The sequence below is a fragment of the Peromyscus eremicus genome, chromosome 4 (genome assembly GCF_949786415.1).
Source record: "Peromyscus eremicus chromosome 4, PerEre_H2_v1, whole genome shotgun sequence".
In the NCBI taxonomy this organism is placed as follows: Eukaryota; Metazoa; Chordata; class Mammalia; order Rodentia; family Cricetidae; genus Peromyscus; species Peromyscus eremicus.
This window is the reverse complement of record NC_081419.1, coordinates 37,647,918-37,670,447: the sequence shown is the minus strand read 5'-3', so window position 1 is coordinate 37,670,447 and position 22,530 is coordinate 37,647,918. Positions and strand designations below refer to the sequence as shown.

At 40.5% G+C, this 22,530-nt stretch overlaps 1 protein-coding gene and 1 pseudogene across 4 annotated transcripts in view; both read left to right on the top strand.

Annotated features, from left to right (window-relative positions):
- The window catches only part of Ccdc148 (coiled-coil domain containing 148), a 277,459-nt gene that overhangs the window by 4,681 nt on the left and 250,248 nt on the right, over positions 1–22,530 (top strand). For 2 of the 4 annotated variants that reach the window (XM_059260489.1, XM_059260488.1), the window contains exon 2: positions 14,677–14,739. The exons of the other annotated variants lie outside the window; for them this stretch is intronic. The gene's annotated coding sequence lies outside the window, so the exon portion shown is untranslated. The remainder of the gene's footprint in view (positions 1–14,676; positions 14,740–22,530) is intronic. 4 annotated transcript variants of the gene reach the window in all.
- LOC131909783 (large ribosomal subunit protein uL22-like) lies at positions 5,707–7,100 on the top strand (annotated as a pseudogene).

Below are 22,530 nucleotides of genomic sequence, written 5' to 3'. Positions count from 1 at the left end.
GGCTAGGGTTCAGAAATAGCTCAGGCGGTTCAGGATCATCTATGCCTCACTTTCAGCCACGTTGTCTGAAACACGCAAATCCTTCACCACCCTAAAGACCCAACCCGGTTTCCAAACCCTGTCCCCAACCACCAACCTCAGGCCGCCCTCTGCCTTCGAATATTATTGTGGCACTTGACATTTTACCTCCTGGTGTAGTTGTTTCTGTGTGAACATTCTCCCCAAGAGGATATGTTCCCTGGCATGTCCAAGACTATCCCTTGGAGTGCCTAGAGCCCCAGAAGTATGCCGCACAGTAAGAGAAGCATGTGTTCATTAATCATTATAGTCCTTACAGGAAGCTGATTTCCAGCTATGACAGATAGGAATCAGTAATGTCGGGAGGTAATTAGAAAAACATGAAATTAAATATTCAATGTGGAAAATGAGAATCTGTGCAGAGTAGAGATTTCTCCTCTGTAGCCTTCAAAGACAGCAAAGCCCTGGAAACATGGGAACATTAGTGGAAACGTGCATGAAAAGAAATGGATTTGTGTGCCTTCTTCACAACAAAGGCTGTAGAACTCTGTTTATAGGGAAAGCGATTGGAATGCAACTTTGCCAAGATGTTAGAATAAAGAGTCACTTAAATTGTGTCTTCATATGAAGCTCCAAAGTGATGCTGTCTCTCAAAACAAGATAAGATCATTAGAACTGAATAATTTCACAAATCAGAAAGCCGTCAGACATTTGGTATGTGTAACAGACATCTGTTGTGTGTGATGATCATACTTCCTAGACCTATCCCCACAGCCTTTGAAGCTGTGCATGACTCATGAGCCTTTGTCCCCTCCTGGAAACAACCTTATGGAGTCCTAATTTAAGGCTGTTTACCTGTGACTGTAATGGCATCAGCCAGAGTCTTCTGGCAATACAGAACTTAGACAGCAAGCAAGCTGCCTTGGCCCTGATGTTGCCTCAACTGCTATTGAAGGACACCCCCATTTGTTACCTCGAAATACCACTTCGGGGCTGGAGAGCTAGCTCAGTGGTTAAGAGCATTTACTGCTCTCACAGAGGACCTGAGTTCAGTTCCCAGCACCCTTGTCTAACCCTAAACAATGAACAGTAACTCTGGCTCCAAGGGGTCAGTCCTCTGGTCCCTGCAAGCACCAGAACTCACATGCACATTCCAGCTCTGCTCCAGACATACACACACACAGCCCTGGCTCTCCTGGAACTCAATTTGTAGACCAGGCTGGCCTTGAACTCACAGAGATCCACTTGCTTCTGCCTCTCGAATGCTGGGATTAAAGGCATGTGCCACCATGCCCAGCTCCAATTCTTCTTCTCCTCCTCCTCCTCCTCCTCCTCCTCCCCCTCCTCCTCCTCCTTCTTTTTCTTCTTCTTCTTCTTCTTCTTCTTCTTCTTCTTCTTCTTCTTCTTCTTCTTCTTCTTCTTCTTCTTCTCCTCCTCCTCCTCCTCCTCCTCCTCCTCCTCCTCCTCCTCCTCCTCCTCCTCCTTCTTCAATGAGCCACTTGAATATGAGCCTTCTGGTTCTGTGAGCAATGGTGGGGAGACCCAGCTCAACAGAGGCACCAGCAAACTAAGGTCCTCTTTTCCCCTTAGAGACCTTCATGTAGGCAGCTAAACAAAAATGAACATGCCAGGCTTCTGAGATGGCTCAGCAGTGAGGTTACCTGCTGCCAAGTCTGATGGCCTGACTTCAATGCCTCGAACTCACAGTGGGAGGAGGGACCCAATTCCTGGAAGGAATTCTTCTGACCTCTGCACTTGTGCCATGACACAAAATGTTAAATAGGATATATATATATATATATATATATATATATATATATATATATATGTATATATATATGTATATATATGTATATATATATTAAAATACTCAAAAAATGCGAAGCAAAGATGCTGTGTCTAGCAAAACTGTCCTTCAAAACTAATTGCGACCATCCTCATAGATGGACCTATATTGAGAATGTGCTAATACAACCCACAGAGCAACCAGCTTTGTGTGACATCAGAGCAAGAAAGGACAATCAGACAAGGGCAGGGAACCGCTCAGCAGCCCCCTTTGGAAAGCAGAGTGCTGAGGTTTGGATCTGGACTATTGCCCCCAAGGCCCCTCTGTTAAGGCCTGGTCCCCAGAGGGCCACTGTTGCCCGGTGGTGATCACATGCCGTTGAAAGGGGTCATAGAGTTGTGGAGTTCCAGTCTTCTAACTTTCCTAGCTTCCTGGCCTCCTCCTGTGCTTCCCACCAAGACGCTGGCCCAGGCCCCAAGGCAATGGGGCCAGACCTCTGTGGACTAAAAATATGAGCCAAAAAATTTTTTTTTCTCTTTAGAAGCTGATGATGTTAAATATTCATTGTGGCAACTGAAAGTTGATTAACATATAGCTCTTTACCCAGTGTCATCCTGGGATATCAAATGATCATTAACCATGAAGTGATTACAGATGATTACTACATAGGAATGTGCTGTTACAAAAGGCTCTTTGAAGTTTTTCCTAAAGTAAATAATCAGAAAATTAAGACCCCTTATATTCCTAACTCTAGGGCTCTCTCTCTCTCTCTCTCTGCTTCATCCTGATGAGACTGAGCAGGGAGAAGTCAGTCACATGCAAGAGCTCTTTCCACCCTGTCTTCTGACATGGGGCCTAGCTCTTATTCTCTCCCTGGGTCACCATTTCCTCTGCACACCTGCTCTCCCGACTTTGTCCTCCCAGGGCCCCTGTGTAGCTTGTTACAGCTTTGCACACCTGTGAAGGTGGGCAGGGAGAATAAATGAACAGCATTGCTAGCACACTGCATTGCCATAGACCAGGAGTCAGAAACTGCCCTGGTTTCCTTTAGTTTGGTAAATTTTTAAAAGGGGGGGAGGCAGTGAATGGATGCAGAAAAGCCAGTGATAAGAAAAACACATCAATTTATAATAAAATGCTCAGTAAATTAGCAGTAGAAGGGAACTCCCTTCATATCATAAGGAACATGTGTGAAAACCCATGGCCAACACTGTGTTTATGATGAAAGACTAACTTGGTTCCCCTAAAACTGAGACACAGTGTGTGCATCTCATCTTGAAAGCAAAGAAAAAGGGACTTAGTAACTGAGTTAGAGAACTGAACAAGGACATTCACAGGCATCCTTACTGTTCAGCACTGTGCTGCACATTCTACCCAGTGTAATGAGGAGGGAATAACAAGATCCAAAGGCATATAGGTTGGAAAGGGAAAGAAACTAAAGCTACCTACCTTTGTTCGCATATGCCATGGTCCTGTCTATAAAAGATTCTAAGGAGTACACATGCATGCACTAGAACTAATCAACAAAAATCAACAAAATCAACAGAAAATTCCACTCACAACATTATTATTCACAACAATAAAAATGCAATATTTATGAAACATTTTCAAAGTCAATTTGAGTCTATAGATTCAATATGATCCCTGTCAAAATCCCAGCAAGCATTGTTGTAGCAATTGATCATCTTAAAATGGGAACACAGAGAAACAAGACTCCCAAAACCAATTTCTGTGGAAAGAACAGAGTAATTACAATATTTAATTGTAAATCTTACTATAAAGCTGCAACAATAAATACAATATTGGCATGATGCCCTGTAGATCAATGGGAAAGCAGGTCCAAAAATTAGCCCTTACATTGTGGTCAGTTCCTTTCAACAAAGATGCCAAGGCAGATCAATGAGGAGAACCTTTTCAAGAAATGCTTTTGAGGTGATGATATTGACTGTCCATATGCACAACAATGAGCCCAATTAACTCACACTGGACAGAAAAAAATGCAATATCCACCACACACCTACATGTGAGAGCTGGGAATTGTAAGGCTTCTGACAGGAGAGTAGAAAATCTTTGTGATCTTGATTTTGGCAAAGCTTTCCTGGATATGTCTCCAAAATCGTGAGCTATTAAAAAAAAGAAGTTAATAAATTAGGTTTTATCAAAATGACATCACTCTCCCTTCAGAAGACAGCAACAGACCAGTAAGAATGAAAAGACAAATGCAGGACTGTGGGAAGGGTGGGCACATCAAGAATAAGCCAAGCAACTCAACTGGAAAATGGGAGGGTAGAGGCTGGAGAGAAGGCCTAGTGGTTAGAGCACTGACTGCTCTTGTGGAGGACCCGTTTACTTTCCAGCACTGGTATGAGGTAGCTCACAGCTGTCTGTGACTCCAGCTCCAGGTGATGTGACAGATCAGGTTCTGAGGGCACAGGCACCGGGACACAATGCAAAGACACACACACGTAAAAACAAAATCATCATTTTAAGTAGAAAGTATTTTAATAAACATATCACTAGTCCAGTATTCAAGTGACCAGTAAGCACATGAAGATATTCTCAGCATCAGGGAAATCATAATTAAAACCACAATGGAGTACTGGAGAGTGGTTATAAACTTCTGATTAGAAAGTAAAATGGCAAAACTACTTTGAAAAATGATGTGATGGTTTCTTAAAAACATAAATGTAAGTTTATCATGTGACCTTTCAATTCTACTTCAGGAAAATCTATGTTATATAAGCAGATACATGAAAAGTAATAATAGAAATTACTAGAGTGAAAACCTGGAGATAACCCAAGGATCCCTCAAATGATTATTGGCATAGTAGAATACTATTCTGCTATAAAAAAGTATGAGCTATAGATACATGCTAGATGGATAAACCTCTAAAACATGTTAAGAGGAAGCAAAGCCATGTAGAAAGGACACATGTGGTATGATGTCTATTACATAAAACTTCCACAGAGTTTAAAATATATCATCAGTGATTACCCTTGGCCTGGTATGGAAGGACTGAGCAGGAGTTATGAGGGAAGGTTTTCTAGGGAGAGAAATATACCCAAACTGGAGAATGGTGATGTCTGTAAAAGGTATTTTTCTTTAAAAAAAAAAACAAAACAAACTATATAGTTATAATAGATACATTTTTGTTGAATAAAATTATGACTCAATAAAGCTATTATAAATAAAACCTTCTCAATAATGACAAACACAACTTTAAAATTCTCTTACATGAACACAGTAAATCTGGAAGTAATTTTGTCATGATTGAAAAGCCTCCAAATGACATTTCACGGGATTTAGGTCTTATTTATTAAACATTAAAAAATACCAAAGAAAACTGATTCACATCAGGAAATCTAGGAATTTACTAGAGAAAAATATTAAACTACGAACATTGCATAATCGGTGAATAGAATTTAAATTTTGGCATCTTAATGGGGAATATGAATATGAAGCCGATATTGTAACTTTTCCATGTCTGCTTCTGTTTTAGCTGTTTATGTTCATTAAAGCAGGTATGGGAGAGAAGCTAATCTTGGGTGGAGAACCCTCCTGATACCTGATATCCTACCAAGATTTACAAGATAACGAACAGTCTCTATCACAAAGTCTCCCTAAAGTTTCTGTGAATTATCAACATTGTTAGACTTATCAATAATATATATTTTCCTATGTGTTTATTTTTCTATATTTGCACTTTCCAATTTATATAATAGTAGGATGACATTAGCTTTAAAGAATTTACAGTAAGTGCTTTAGAAATCATGTTGTTGTGTTTAATAATGGGCTTGTGTGGTGGGGCATGTTTGGTGTTCTAGCTTGCTTCTTGTTGCTGTGATAAAACACTAACCAAAATCAACTTGGTGAGACAAGAGTTTATTTCATCTTAAAAGTTATGGTTTATCATCCAGAGAAGCCAAGGCAAGAATTCGAGGTAGGTGCTTGAAGCAGAAATCATGGAGGAGTGCTGCTTACTGGCTTGCTCCTTCTAGCTTGCTCAGCCACCCTTCTTATAAGTCCAGGCTCACCTGCGTAGGGATGGCACCACCCACAGTGATCTGTACCCTCCCACATTTATTACCAATTAAGAATATACCTCATAAACACAGACACAAGTCAGTCTGATCTAGGCATTTTTTTCATTTGCGGTTCCCTCTTCCTAGGTGACTGTGGGTTCTATCAAGTTGATAGCTGAAGTTAACTAGGACATTTAAACACCTCAGCTTTATTGGAATATCTGTAGATAAACTTTTATTTTCATGTTTTCATTTTCTAGGTTTTTTTTTTTTTTTCCTGATTTTCTCTTTTGTGAGTCCCAGGAACTTGAGATAAGTCTCCAGTAAACTAAACTCTGATTTTACTCTTTTGCTTTCTGTTTGTCTTGATGGACACTGAGATCTCTCGCCCTCACACAGTCCCAGGTGAATCTCCAGTTCACCCATCACTCATCATCACAGTGCACATTCCCTCCTGAGGACAGTCAAGGTGTCTTCGGTGCTGCTGGGGAAAGTGGTCGTCTTTGGACTCATCCTCACGTTGTAAATGTGAAACAGAAACAACAAAAATACACAATGAAGCAAGCCAGAAGATTTCTGCACAGAAGAGAGATGACAAAAGTGAGACCCTGACCCCACACAACATTAGTGCATTTATGGCCAAATAGAAATCCTCATTTTAGGAATTCTCCTAGGAGCCCTGGCATTGCCTCTTCCTGTAAGTGGCCTGAGGTGACCTGTGAAGATGGTCACTACTCTCTTGGCCCAGAAAATCCTACAAAATCTGTGAATCAAGAGGTTCAAATCTTCCTGTTCACTTTAAGAACACACAAGAAACTGCCCAGGCTATCAAGGGTACCATATCCGAAAAGCCACCAAGTATCTAAAAGATGTCACTTTAAAGGAGCATTGTGTGTCGTTCCAGAGGTATAATGGTGGAGTGGGTAGGTGTACCCAGACCAAACAGCGAGGCTGGACACAGGGCCAGTGGACTAAAAAGAGTGCTGAATTTTGGCCGCACATGCTTAAAAATGCAGAGTAATGCTGAACTGAAGGGGTTAGATGTGGGTTCTCTAGTCATTGAACACACCCAGTGAACACAGCACCTAAGATGCCCGACGAATTTACAGAGCTCGTGGCGGGATTAACCCATACACATGATTCCCCGGCCATGTTGAAAAGGAACAAACTCTTCGAAAGCTAGAAGGGGAGGTTGCTCAGAAGAAAAAGATATCCCAGAAGAAGCTGAAGGAACAAAAACCTATGGCATGGGAATAAATTCGGCACAAAATAAATGCAGATAAAAGTAAAAATAAATAAACAAATCCCGATCTTAAAATCCTGTTTCCAATGACTTAGTGTGTGGCTTTGGAAAAGTCATCTACAATTTGCTTGGCCTCTGTCACCTGTCCGTGGAATGAGGCTCTCTAAACAGCCCTACTTCTTCCAAGCATTAGTTACTAACTTTGCAGCGTTGTGTGACTGACGTCTGAACTTCAGCACAGGGATGCTACTGGACTTGAGGGGTTAAGGCCCAGGTCCCACTTCATACCCATCGGTTTCCTCTTCCTGCTGTTGGTCTGCAGCAGGCTTGACAGTAGCTCACCTCTGCTTTGAAAGGCCACACTGGTCTAATCAGCTTCCTCAGCTTCTCCTCAATCTCATCTGTGCATTAAGAAGGACCGGCCTTGTCAGTCTTATTGTAGGAATACACCATGTTTGTCGTGGTCACATATGTTTACATCAGATATTCTAATTTGATATTATTCGATTATTTGGTTTTTTAAATTACACAGCTTCGGGACTAGGAGGAATGTTAGAGATTATAAATTAAAACTGCCCAAATAACCGGTACCTCAGACCTTCCGCCCAATCTTTTTGAACTTGCTGATGAATGAAATAAATATTAGTGATGTTCCTGTTTGCTGCATGTTTATAGATGTCCGATTAAGGTTTCTGTGACTAAAATAGTATAAAATCTGAAATGTTTGTAAGAATTAAATTATTGGAGATGGCTCATCTCTGTTACCCTAGCACAGTGTGTTAGGTGGCAAGTTTGAGACCAGCCTAGGCCTACAGAGATAGATGCTATCTCAAAAAAAAAAAAAAAAAAAAAAGGATGAAATGAAGAACTACATTAGAAAACAATTATGCAAAGATCCTAAGAACTCTCCTCCATATATCACTAAACGACTACTTTGTGGATGCTTCTACACAGTACTATTCGGCTCTCGAGAGGAGGATAAATTGTTACTTTTTATATTTGGTCTTCAGATTATTTTTGTGTTCTAGAAATTGAGTTGTAACTTAGAGTACTTGTGTGCTTAAAGCTGCTAAGTTGTGTTTTATATAGCTGGTGAAGAGCACCGAACCCCAAGCCAGGCAGTCTGGCTACGTCCTGATGGGCTAGTCTCACTTTTTGGGATCTCAGACAAAGCATTTCATCTTTCTGACCCTGTATTTACTGATCTTTAAATGGATTGGCCAGACTAAAACCATTTCTGGGCCCAGGTTAATTAGTGTGTCAAATGAAATACTGCATGACCCGACTCTAACTGTGTGGTTTTTGCTTTAGCAAGCATGCTGATCACGTTACTATAGCCCTCGAGTCTATTTTCACGGTTTTCTATTTTCTGCATAAGCTCTCTTCATCTCAACTCCTTCCTTTTTCCTTTGTCCAAGATATACCTGACACTTTTGCCCGTGTCCTGCCCTCCTTTCTGTAACTCTGTGGCTTTATCCTTACACAGGAGCATGTTTACTCCAAACAAAACAGGGCCTGGGCAGATGGCTCAGTAGTTAAGAGTACTTGCTGCTCTTGCAGAGGACCCAAGTTTTCTTCCAGGCACCCATGTCAGGTGACCCACAGCTGTCCAGAGCTCCAGCTTCAAGGGGTCTGACACCCTCTCCTGACCACTGTGCACATGCACACAGTGGCATACACATTTACACATAAACGAAAACAATGAAATTAAAATTTTGTGGGGTCCCACTTCTAGACAAAAAACTATAGGCAACTAGTTATGCAGAGAAAGGGAGAAATAGTCCCCCTAACTGGTTATCCAAGGCAAAGTAGTCAACTCTAAAACCATATAAACACAAACAGCAAAACAAAACATACTCAGCAGGTTGTATTTGTATATAATGTATATAACAATAATAAAGAAAAATTTATCAATTTGAGAGTGGATGGGGACAAGGGAAGGGTCTGAAGGAGGGGATCTGAGAGAAGATGGGAGAAAGTATTGTAACTAAATTTTATTTATTTATTTTTTTATTTTTATTTTTTGGTTTTTCGAGACAGAGTTTCTCTGTGTAACTGTACTGGCTGTCCTGGAACTCTCTTTGTAGACCGGACTGGCCACGAACTCACAGAGATTCGCCTGCGTCTGCCTCCCAAATGCTGGGATTAAAGGCATATGCCACCAGTGCCTGGCATAATAACTAATCTTTAGTAAAGCATAACTGCACTAAAATTTGTGAGCAAAGTTGGACAAGCCTATAATTCCCAGCACTGTGGAGGCTGAGGCAAGAGACACTTAAGTTTGAGGCCAATCTGTGCATAGTCACTATGTCATAGTGAGTTATGGATAGCCTATGCTACGCAGAGAGACCCCATCTCAAAAAATAAAAACAAAGAACTAGAAAAAAAGAAAGAAAGAAAGGAAGGAAGGAAGGAAGGAAGGAAGGAAGGAAGGAAGGAAGAAAGAAAGAAAGAAAGAAAGAAAGAAAGAAAGAAAGAAAGAAAAGAAAAGAAAAGAAAAGGAAACCACCGAGGGTTAACAGAGGGAAAGTGCCCCGCCAGTTTCCTGTTCAGACACCCTCACCTGAGAAGCGTGTTCCTTCCGAGTGGGCAGAGGCTGGGTATGTGGGCCATGGAGAAGACAGCCTGGGGTTGCCTCCCTCATGTCCTTTTGCAGTTGAATCAGCTTGGATCTGTTTCCTCACCTGCAAAGGGGAAGCAAGCATATCACCCAAACATCACTGATGATTAAGTGAGGCTTGAGTAGATCCTCACAGGACGGTGATGGCTTTGGTGCCGGTGAAGAAGATGGAGCTGGAGTGAGGGAGCAGCCTCAGGCAGAGGATGCTGTGCTAGCTCTGGGGCCTCTGAAACAGCCCCCTGTGCCCAACCTTCTGCTGTTTCTCCCCATGTTCCTACCCTAGGGTGTACATATTGGGTCAAACTCTGAAGGAGGAAACTAGCATGATTTGTGGGTGATGTTCTTTTCATTTAATTTGAAGCAACCTACAGCAAAATTTTCTCGCAAGTAACTTTTTTTTTTTTTTTTTTTGGTTTTGTTTTCTACCATGCTTCCTAACTGGCATGCCATAATTATTATGCTCTAAGACATTAAAGGGGGAAAAAAGGCCTTGGAACAGTCCTTAGACAGCCATTTTAGCTATCATTCCATTTGAAAAGCAGCACACACAAAAATTTTTCTTAGCAAATGTTAATTGATGAAAACATTTCTGTACTAACATCTGAAGAAAGCAATATGTTCTTAGCTCTTTCAAAGCATAAAATAATCTAGCCACTCAGGAGAAAGCCAGTTGTTTACTTTCTATACAACCTTTGTTTTTTACACCAAGGCTCTTTCATTCTCCATCAAAGCAAGTTTTTAAAGATGTCCCCCACCCCCACACACTGCTTTTTTTTTTTTTTAAATAAGGGAAAGCCAGCTGAATTATTTAGTAAGGTGCCAAGTGGGCACAAAGACTACTTTCCACTTCAATATTTAAATACATGGGGGTTTTCAGGGTAGTATTTACACATTTTCTAAAGTGTGCCATTATACCTAATGTTCTAAAGAATGAGCAAAACAAGTCACACACACACAAATAAAGCACAGGAAAAGACTGTCACTGGTGTACCAGAGTTCTTTAGTCATTTATAGAGTTATAATGTTGCGTGAACCTGCAACATAGGAGATCCTAAATCTGGATACATCAATGAGAAGTTCACTTTTGTCAAACTCTCCCAGATGGAAACAAAGAAAATAGTAAACACTGTTGATAAAGGGGCAGTTAGTACATAGACTTTATCATATTTAAATATTCTCTTGAAGCTGGAAAAAAAATCCTACATCTCAACAAATGGAGAAATTAAAATTCCCAGTCTCCAAGATGCCATACTGCAAAGAATTTTGTCTTTTAAAAAAAACAGATCTGCATATTTTTATTCAAATATAAATGTAAGGGGGAGACATACTGCATAATAATAGTAAAAACAAGACTCCACAGAGGCAACTTACTGTAACTTATTGCTCAATCATTTAATTAAAGAAGTATCTTTATATTTTATTTATTTATTTTTGGTTTTTTAAGACAGGGTTAGCCCTGGCTGCCCTGGAACTCGCTTTGTAGACCAGGTTGGCCTTGAACTCAGTGATCCTCCTGCCTCTGCCTCCTGAGTGCTGGGATTACAGGCATGTGTCATTATGCCTGGCAAGTATCATTTATATGCCTGAGAAGTATCATTTATATTAATATTTTTGATGTGATGCTCAGTTAAGACATGCTATTGCAGCCTGTCCTGAGACTCTACGAGTTTCTTTTCATTCCGATGGCTGTTTAGATTTTTCATCTTTCACATTGGTGCATTGGCAGCTCTGGAAATAAAAACCCCATTTCCACAGCCCCAGAGGAGCCATGCTGACAATCTCTTTGGTGTGTTCAAACACAGGACTGTATGTGATCTCACTGGGACCATACTACTACCTCAAGATTTTGCTTTGGAGGAGAAGAGGATAAGGGCCTAAAGAGTCATATAAATATCATCAAAGGACATTAGACATGTTTGGGAATTCCACAATGAGACCCATTATTTTGTACAATTCATATACACAAATGAAAAACTATTTTGCTTGGGTTCTCTATGAAGTCAGTGGACTCTGTTCACACAGCCTAGACAGGCGGTTCTCATCAGATATGTTGTACTTCTAAGACTCTTTATTCCTCTAAAGATTGACAGAACTGACTAATGTAATTATCTGGGCCTGAAATGTCCTCTCTGAACTTCTAAATAATTGAGTAATTAACTGAGCAGATATTAGGCCAGTCAGATTTCTAGTCTTCCAGAGTCCCTTTTGGTAATTTGTGTCATCTAGGCATTTATACATTTCATTCATGTTGCCAAATTTCTTGACATGAGTGTTTATATTTGGTAGTTGTGTGGTTTACCTTGAGTTGTTTTGCATTTTTGGTTGATATTTGTGCTTATTGTTAAGGTGAGCTTTTTTAGATAGTTCATGGTTGGTCTTGCTTATGTTTGTTTGACAGTCTCTGCCTTTTGTAGTGTTTATGTAACTTATCTTTAACATATATAAATATTGTTGCAGTTAACCCTGTATCTTACTTTTTAAAAACGTATCACCTGCTTATTCTTTGTCTTTACTTTTTACTTCTCTTTTGAATTGAGCACCTTTATCCTATTTTAGCTCTACTTTAAGAGATTCAGAATTACACTCTTGGTGGTTCCTCTATAATTTGTAGTTTAATTTCTCTCAGTCTACAATAATATTTACCATACCTAATCTTTAGCTACATTTAATGTATCAATATATAATTTTCTTTGTAATATTTTTCCCTCTTGAATAACTTTTTAAATACATTTTCTATGGTACAGGTCTTTTGAAACAATTCATGTTTGTCTTTTTAACATTTTATGATTTTTAAATTACATATGTGCTCATATGGATGTGTACACGTGAGTGCAGATGCCCAAGGCAGCCAGAGGCTCCCCTTGTGCCTGGAGGTGGAGCTACAGGTGGTTATAAAGCTGCCTGGCTGGGGACTGGGAAGAGAACTTGGATCCTCTGCGAGAGTGGTGCTCTCCTAACCTCCAAGCCTCTCTCCAGCGCCTGGGTAGTAGTTCTTTTGGTGCATTTTACATAGTTTTTCTTTCACTACTCTTTTTTTTTTTAATCTTCCATCTCATCTGATGAAATTCCCATTTCACAGACTATAGTTTTTAATCTCTTAAAAACTTCAACGATTCTTTAATCTTTCTTTTCTCATTGTGTTTGTATTTTTTAAACCTTGGGAAGTTATAGCACTCATTACATCTGCTTTCAAGTTCCCTAGAAATAATCTTAATACTTTTTCTATTTTCTAATTTTTATCCAGTATATTGGTCAATATTTTCTGATTCTTGGTGTTTTTAGTGCTTTTTGAATTCATAAAAGACATCCAGAATGTTATGTTTTTTTGCATTTCTAGATATTTGTTCTTGTTGTTGTTTTTATTTTTTGGAGACAAGGTTTTTTTGTGTATCCCTGACTTTCCTGGAACTCATTTGTAGACCAGGCTGGCCTCGAAATCACAAAGATCTGCCTGTTTCTGCATCCCAAGTTCTAAGATTAAAGGGGTACACCACCAACACCTGGCAAGAAAATTCTGCCTATTTTGATACCTGAAGTTTTTCTTTTCTTTTTTCAAAGATTTTATTTTATATGCATTAGTGTTTTGTCTGTGTGATGGTGTTGGATCCCCTGGACCTATAGTTACTGACAGTTGTGAGCTGCAATGTGGGTGCTGGGAATTGAACTCAGGTCCTCTGGAAGAGGAGCCAGTGCTCTTAAGCACTGAGCCACCTCTCCAGCCCCTTATTCTTTTTATTTTTCTTCCATGTATATCTACATACTATGTGTATGTCTGTTGTCCATGGTGGTCAGAAGAGGATGCTGGATCCCCTATTACAGATGATTGTAAGCAGCCTTGGGGGAGCTGGGAGTTAAATCCTGGTCCTCTGGAGGACTAGTCACCCCTTCTAACTGCTGAGCCATCTCTCCAGTCTCCTCCGCATCCTTTGTAATTAGTGTTGGTCCTGCCTCTAATCAGTGTTGAAACTTATGGATAAAATTGTGGTTTGCTTTTAAGATTTGATAGGGTTCGCTGCCTGAGTAGTTTTTATTTTACTGAATGCTAGCCATTTGAGTAAAGCATAAACTTCTGGGGTCTCTGCTGATTAGGTGTGGTGAACAACAAAAACTTGCCATGCTGACCAGTAAGAAATCAAATATTTCCCATCTCCATATAAACTCAAATAACTGCTCACCCCCAGGGGGCACGTACTATTTTCTTGATATACACAACTCCCAGAATTCAGCAAAGGCTCATAAAGAACCATATGTAGGTAGTGAATATGATCAAGTATATGTGTATATGGTAATGCCATAATGAAGGAAAGGGAGAAGAAAAAAGCAGGAGAAGTAGGAGAAGGGACAGAAGGAGAGGAAGTGGGAAGGAAGGGCAGGAGGAAGGAAGGTCCGCAAACCAAGTCCCAGAGCCTTGCTCCCAGCTAATAAACGTTTGCTTCATAATTTCTGTCCTTAACCCTCTCTGCTCACCTCTGCCTCCTCAAGTCTATTAGGATTTGAAAACTTCTTCTCTGTTGCAGGGTTTAGACCATCTCACTGCAGAAATCCACGGCATCATGATTCACCCAGCTTGTTTCTTTCTCTTCAGTGACCAGGCATGTTCTCTCAGGTCACCAGTGTGTGATAACATGGGTTCATATTGAGAGAGTGCGAGTGCCCACGCGCATGTGTGCACATGCGCGCGCGCGCGCGCACACACACACACACACACACACACACAGCTTTCTAGGTGTTTACAGTGGAAGGGTTACATTGGTCCTTGATGTTCCATTGTGTCTAAAATCAGAAACCTGGTTTAAATTCTCAATAGTGTTTTCACTGCCTTCATTTGTCTGAAAGTCACTCCAGCAGTTCACAGTTGTGCACGTATAAATGAGTATCCATAGACACTTTTGCTTCCTTTTTGAAAAGATTCTTCTCTTCTACTGGTTTCTAGACTATCATACTAATATGATCTCTTTTGCCATTTCTTTTACAAATCCTTTTCAGCTCACCATCCTTTACCTGGGAATTATATCTTGGAATTTTTCAAGGCTTAACTGTAAGCAAGCTGTAAGTACAATTTCTTTTTATTTCATAGTCCCTCCTAAAAAATGCTACCCATAACGATAATGTCAGCAAGGACCAGCAAACCTCCGTCTTGTCCTTCTCCTGCCTCAGCACATGTCTCTAAGGAGATTCAAAAGCAAGGTCATGAAATAACGGGACCCTCTCTGCCTCCCAGACACCTCCTTCCAAAATTCATCCTCCTCGAGGGCTTTGTTTCAATTAGCTATTAGTATCTTGTCCTTACATGGCTTGGAATTTGGGACCCTGACTTGGGAAGCTGATGGAATGAAATGATAAACACATAGAAAAGCTGTGATCAGGTGACCTAGGCTCTCAGATGGAGAAGCTGCAGCACCTAGAAGCTCAGTGTGTTTATTAAATACCATTGAATGGGAAGGCAGGGTTATTGTATACAGCTGGACAAGGAGGTGGGATTATTACATACAGATAAACAAGGAGGCAGGGTTATTGTATACATCTGGAGAAGGAGGTGGGATTATTACATACAGATAAACAAGGAGGCAGGGTTATTATATACAGCTGGACAAGGAGATGGGATTATTACATACAGATAAACAAAGAGGCAAAGTTATTGTAAACAGCTAAACAAGGAGACTAGTTTAGCTAATCTAAGCAGGAGCAGTCTCTGTAGGTAGTGGACTTCAGACTGTGTACATCTGGAGGGAGAAAGTGGTGGATATTTGCTGTAGACACTGTCAGCATTCCCATTTGGACCCAAGGAAGGCTTTGTCATCCCTCTGAGCATTACCCAAGGCAGCTTTGCCCATTCCATGGCTCTGAGGCATTGGTCCTTGACATTGTGGTGCCCCTGTCAACAACACAGATTCACTCAGGACTCTACTGGCTCCCTACATCCCTCCTTCCTTATTTCTTAAATGTTCAGGATACATCCTCACATTTAGTCTAGGGGAGTTCACTGCAGTGCTGGACACTGGACTGTAAGGATGACAAGAAGGAAGATCCTAGCAGCCTCTCTACCCAACAGAAACACAAGAGGATGGTTAGCAATTCAAGGGATTAATAAAGTTGCAGGAAGGATGTTCATGCAGCATTAACAAGAGCATAAGCTTCTGCTTTTTCTGGGATATATAAGATTGGGCACATCCATGTGATCATTATTGTGGGTCCAAATATCCAGAGGGTGGGTCCTAACTAATTCCCCAATTGTCCTATCTAAATTGCAGGGCTGTAACCACCCAGAATAATTTAACAGAGCCCACTGGGACTCCAGGAGGTTAGAGAAGTGCACCCCACCCTATAGGAGACTGGGAGACCAGTTCCTACCTGTTCCTACTATCCAAGGGTTCTTGGGTGGAGGAGAGAGGAATGAGAAAATATCAGATAGAAAGATAGATCTAGAAAACGAGGAGAAAGATAGAGACACAGGATAGCTTCAGGAGGGCCTGAGTCAATATCCACCAGCCCAGAGCTTTATTCAAAAGGGCTTTTTATAATATGCCAAGGGGAGAGGCAAAAAACCTCTTGTAAGATAAAAGCACACCTTACAGCCAAGTGTAGACCCTTCCAAACACCTGGTTAATATGCCCGTGGCCAAATCATCTCTTTACACAGCCCTGCTGTGTAAAGCAAGCTCAGATTCTCTGACCATGAGTAAGGTCTCACTAGATAGCCTCTGTGGGCTTCTACGCCACCCCCATCAACAAAATAAGACAAAACCAAAACAAAAATTGAGAGACTCGGTATAAACAGATATGGGAGGATGTGACCAAACCACTGGATGAAAAGCTTAGGCCAGGAGGCATCTCTCTCAGCTGCTTCTACCAGCATGGACACACTTACAAACACATCAGAAAAATGGCTGCTGGATTATTTGCATTGGGTTCTTAAAACCAAACCCAACCAACCAACCAACCAGACAAAAAGCTGACATTTAAAGCCACCAAGATTTTCCCCCCTTTGGCTGTCTGCCTTTTCCTAAATGATTCCACTCTTCAGCAACTGACCATTTTCTTGCCCCCAATGCACCAAGGCTGCTGTGGCACCCTGGACTTCATTGCTTCTGGGCTCGTAGTCCCGGGCTCTGGCCAGACAGGCTCGAAGTGCGGGCTGCTGGACAGGGTCACCTTGCCCGGTGTCTGCTCCAGCACACACAGCTGGCCAAGCAGGCGGGCCTGCAGCTCACCCTGGGCTTCACGACTGCACATCCCTCAACTGTGTGCTGCTTGTTTTCGGCCAAGTGTAACATGAAAGCAGTTCAATGGAAAGGGAAAAAAAAAAAAACAAAAAAACCAAAAAACCCAAACCAACCAAACAAATAAACAAAAAACACCCAGCAACATGCTTAGGTCCCTTGGCCATGTATTTCCCCCTTGATTCTTCCTTCCTTCCTTTTCCTTTTTCTTTTCAAGTAGCCAAATTCATCACCCCACTGCCTGGAAAGCAAGAGCACCCTTCCTAATACAGGCCAAGAACTGCTGAAGAAGCAATGTCTCTGTCCATTCCTGTGCTTTTCCGTAATCTCCCCCAAAGCACCTCTACTTGTCCCATAGTTTACAGCTGACACTTAGAACTTTACCCCCTCCTTTCCTTTATGTTTATCCTCCTTCAGTTGTTTGCTCCTCTCAGGAGCATCTCTCATCTGAGTACTGGAAGTTCCCTGTAGTCCGGTGTTCACTGTCTTAGTTCCTTTCGGGGTGCCACATCCTGCATGGCTTCAGGTACTGACCTAACTGGGGCTTTGAGGGAATGAAAAAGGACAGACTCACGGACATACATACCAACAAGCTGAGATCCAGTGGTCTGGGCTCTCTGATGGAGGAGCCACAGCACCCCAGTCTGTGCTCAGTCTGTTTATTATATACAGCTGAACTGGGCAGTGGGATTATTACATAAAGATAAACAAAGAGGCCGCGTTGTCTCATACAGCTGAACAAGGAGTCAGGTTTAGCTAATCCAGGTAGATGCAGTACCTGTACAGTGCAGTATGTTCAGGCTGTCAGCATTTGGGGAAGAAAGCTATGGTGACAGCTTTTTCACATACTGTCCACATATTTGCACATGGATCCAAGGAAGTCTTTGCCATCACTCTGAATCTTACCTGGGGAAGACTTTGTCCCTCCTAAGGGGCTGAGGCATTGGTCTTTGATATGGCCATGTCCCTGTCAACAATACACATTCACTCAGGACTCCACTCACTCCCTACCTGTTATCTATCTAGTTGTACTTCTAAGAAACCCTAGGGAGATCGGGATAGATTCTACTTACTCCTCTACACTCTCTTAGGAGTAATAAGTCCTGTAGTTTTTCTTTTTAAAAGTCTTTGACTCCATTTCTCATCATTGTCACTAAAATGTAATCTCACATCTGTCCCTTCTAATAATAATACTCAAATATGTTCTTTCCAAAGTAAATATCTTGGCATGCTACTTCCTTAAATCTACATGATGGAGTCTCTTGATTTTAGAATATATTCTAATCCTAAGACCCGGCCCGAAGGACTCTGAGTTTGGCCCTTAACTACCCCTCTTGTTCTTCTGTGGACACAATATTCTTGACCTTTCCTCCAGCCCTGCTAATGTACCTTCAGTTCAGTTTTAAATGCCTATTTCTGATTGCACAGGAATCTCTGAACATGCAATTTTGTTAGCATGAAATGCCATTTTTATCTTCAAATCATGCACACCACTTCCAAGACTTAAACTCATCTCTTTCTCTTTTTAAATACAGCATTGTATGTAATTGTGTAAAACTGTTAATGCTACTTTGTGCAGGCAGACTTTCTCTGTGTCCCAGCAGCCACTCCCAAATAACCACACAGAGATGTATTATTAATTATAAATGCTTGGCTGATAGCTCAGGCTTGTTACTAACTAGCTCTTACATTTTAAATTAACCCATATTTTTTACTTATGCTCTGCCATGTGGTGATACCTTTCTTTTTCTTTTCTTTTTTTTTTGGTATGGCAAGTTCATCTTGCTTCTCTTCGAGTCTCCTTCAGACTCTCCTCCTTCTTCCCAGCATTCTCTTAGTCTGGTTCTCCTACCTAACCTTATCCTGCCTAGCTATAGACCAGTCAGCTTCTTTATTAAACCAATCACAGTGACATATATTCACACCATGTAAAGGAATATTTTACAACTTTGTTCTTAGTAAAACTCAGACTTTCAGCACTAGGCACTATTTATATACTAGTAATATTTTTGAATGCATGAATAAGTAAAATACTCAATGATTACCTTAAAAAACAAAATCATGAGCATAATAGATTCGAATGAAAATATTTGACTACTTTATTAAGGACCTAATGTGTATAATCACTTCATATATTCTGAATGACAGTTTTTTTATGCTCTCATTGTGAGAGAAAATTACTGTTTATTTTGAAGAACATGAGTAAAATATTCACCTTATGGTTTCTGTTTATAATTTGTCTTTTAGGTGAAAAAAGACTACTTTCAAAATATTTCAGCTTTAAACCATATACATATGTATTTTCACAAAGGATAAAAATAGCAACCAGTGTTTAATAAGGGAAGGGGCTTATAAAGGTAGTTGTAACAACTATCCCCTTTCATGAACACATTTTTGATATATCTTGATATAATCAATATAATTGGCTAGCTGTTCTGTTGTTTGTTACTTCACATGCCCCTAGTACTGTGCTCAGTGCTTTAAAGTATCACCAATCTGTAAGACAATATTCAGGTATTATGCACTCTATTCTACAAATGTGAGAGCCTGAGACTGTAATTCTCTACAAATATTAGAACAATTGAAATCAAGTCAATTATCATTTCTTACTATATTGTGATAAAAGTAGATATTAATAATAAGAAAACTTTGTAAACTATATAACTTCATGAAAACCCAACAATATGCTCTGAGCAAAAAGTATAAACGTGAAAAGATTATGAAGAAAAATTTTAAATTTTCTTAAAATTAATGAAAATGGCTGGGTAATGGTGATGTACACCTTTAATCCTAGCACTCAAGAGGCATAGTGGTTCTCTGAGAGAGGCAGACTGCTGAGTTCAAGGCTAGCCTAGTCTATAGAGTGAGTTCCAGGACAGCAGGACTACACAGAGAAACCCTATCTCAAAAAAAAATTAAAAAATATAATAATGAAATTGGAAACATATCCACACCTCTGAGGCAAGCCAAAAGCAGCAGTAGGAGAGATGCATACAGCAGCTACCATGTACACCACTAAATCAGAGCATCAACTGTATGATCTGTCAACTACCTCAGCTAACTAGGAGAGCAATAGAAACCAAACCTGGAATAATAGGAGAGAAAATAAAGATCAGCACACATAGAGACTTTTAAAGGTGTAAACGGGTAATTAAATGAGGAGTCCCCTTTTCTAAGACAATACAATTGACAAACTCTTAGCTAAAGTAACAACAAGTGACTTAAATAAAATGAGAGACAAGAATGGTGTCAATACAACTGATACCCAAGAAACTGAACAGATTATAAAGGATTATCATGAACTGTGGACCAAAATTTGAGGACCTAAAATCAACAAACTTTTGACACGTTAACCTTTAGCAAGATTGAATTTTTGGAGGTACAGAGACTGGCCAATAGTTGTTAATGAGACAGAGCCAGCAATGAAGAGGCCCTTCCTCACTAAATAAAGGCCTATTCACAGAACATTGTATACTTGTGTGAAATTTCTAAATAGACAAACAATATCTAAGATGGCTCTACTACTGAGTTACCCCAGAGATTCTAAAATGGTTTAGACCGATTTACAGGAGAGAATTTCTTTGGAATTCACTCTAAAAAGCCAGTGTTAGACTAACACTAAGAATGCTAAATGACACACCAAAAAGAGGAAACCACAGGTGAATATCACCAGTGAACCTAGATGCAAAAATGCTAGCAGATGGAGCCGAGAGATGGCTCAGTGAGTAAGAATGCTTGCTACTCTTGCAAGGGACCCAGGATTGGTTCCTGGAACACACTTGGCAGCTCACAAGCACCTGTAACTCCTGTTACAGGAATTCAAGACCCTCTTCTGGCTCCTGCAGGCACCAAGCATGCATGTGGTACACAGACATATATGTAGGCAAAACACTCAAGCACACAAAACAAAATAAAAATCTTCAAAAAATACTAGCAACTTGGATCCAGCAGCACATTAGAAAGAATAGTATAGCATTGTCAAGTGACACTGAAGCCAGAAATGCAAATGGTTCAACGTATAAAGTCAATAGCCATGACATGCCGCACCTAAAGAAGGTTTCTAAGACAGGGAATAAGGAAAAGGTGCCCACTTTCACTCACCCCTCTCCGTCAACACAGCCCTCAAAGCCCACGCTGGAGCAACAAGGCCAAAGAAATATAATAAAGTTTTCCAACTTGAAAAGGAGGCATAAACTGGTAGTTTGCAGATGACATGAATGTATGTAGAGAAAATCCAAAAGCTCCTCCCCAAACCTCTTGGAATGGTAGTGAACCTAGTATAAAGTACAGGAAAGAAGCTCATAGAAAAATCAGCTGCATTCATACTTACTATCCAGCAATAAATTATCCAGAATAAAATCACAAAAATAACCTTATTTACAATAACTACAAAACTATAAAAAAAAATACTACCTAGCAATGAATTTAAATAGCTTTGGAAATCTCCACAGTGAAAATACAGGACATTTATTCTAAGAGATTAGAGGAACTATCCCCCAAATGAAATGATGTCCTATGTTCATGGGTCAGAATAAATACCATTAAAATAGCCAGATCACCCAAGGAGATCTACAGATTGAAGGCAGCTCCATCAAAATACTGAAAGGAAAAAAAAAAAAAAAAAAGCTTAGCTGGGCAGTGGTGGTGGTGGTGCATGCACACTTTTAATCCTAGCACTCAAGAAGCAGAGGATCTCTGTGAGTTGGAGGTCAGCCTGGTCTACACAGAGAGAGTTCCAGGATAGCCCCGGCTACACAGAGAAACCCTGTCTCAAATAACCACAAAAAAAGGCTCAAATTTGTTCTAACAGTAAATAGCCAAAGCAATCTTGAGACAACACAACAAACAGGGCAGGAGCATCGCACTGCTGACTGTAAGGTGTGATCCACACTGTGGTGGTGTAAGAAGTGTGCCATGGGCAGAAAACCAGCCTCACAGACCAGAAGAATGGACCCCAGAGCCCGGAAGTACCTCCACTATCTCCAGCTTTGTCTTCCACAAAGGTGCCCAGAACACACACTGGGGAAAGGATAGCATCTGAGAAGTAGTGCTGGGGAAACTGGGTAGGTACCTGCAGAAGATTGAAACTACATCCCCATCTCTCATCACATAAAAAAAAAAAATCAAAACAGATAACATCTTAAATATAAAATCCAAAACTGGAACCACTGGAGGAAGTGATGAGGATTTTGTTGGCAAGACCAAAGCAAGGCCAACAAAGGCAAAGCGGACAAGGGAGATGCCATCACCTAAAAACACGTACCCCAAAGGAAACAAGACCTGGAGCAGACACCTGCTGAGTGGGCAGAGCATTTGCAGGCTGTATTGCAGTTGAAGAACAGATTGACGACGTGGTGTCTATATGTGGTGGAATACTATGTAGACTCTGTAAGAGCTCAGATAACTCTAGAAAAAAAAAAAAAACAACAGCAGTGAGAACAGCAGAAACCAACCAAATAACCAGATTGAAAAACAGGCACTAGACCTAAGTAGACAGCTCTTCAAAGCAGACACACAATAGCTATGTGGAAATGTTCACTGTCACTAATCATGGAAACCCAAAACAAAACCACAATGAGACATCACCTCATGCAGTTCAAATGACTGTTCTCCAGACCAAA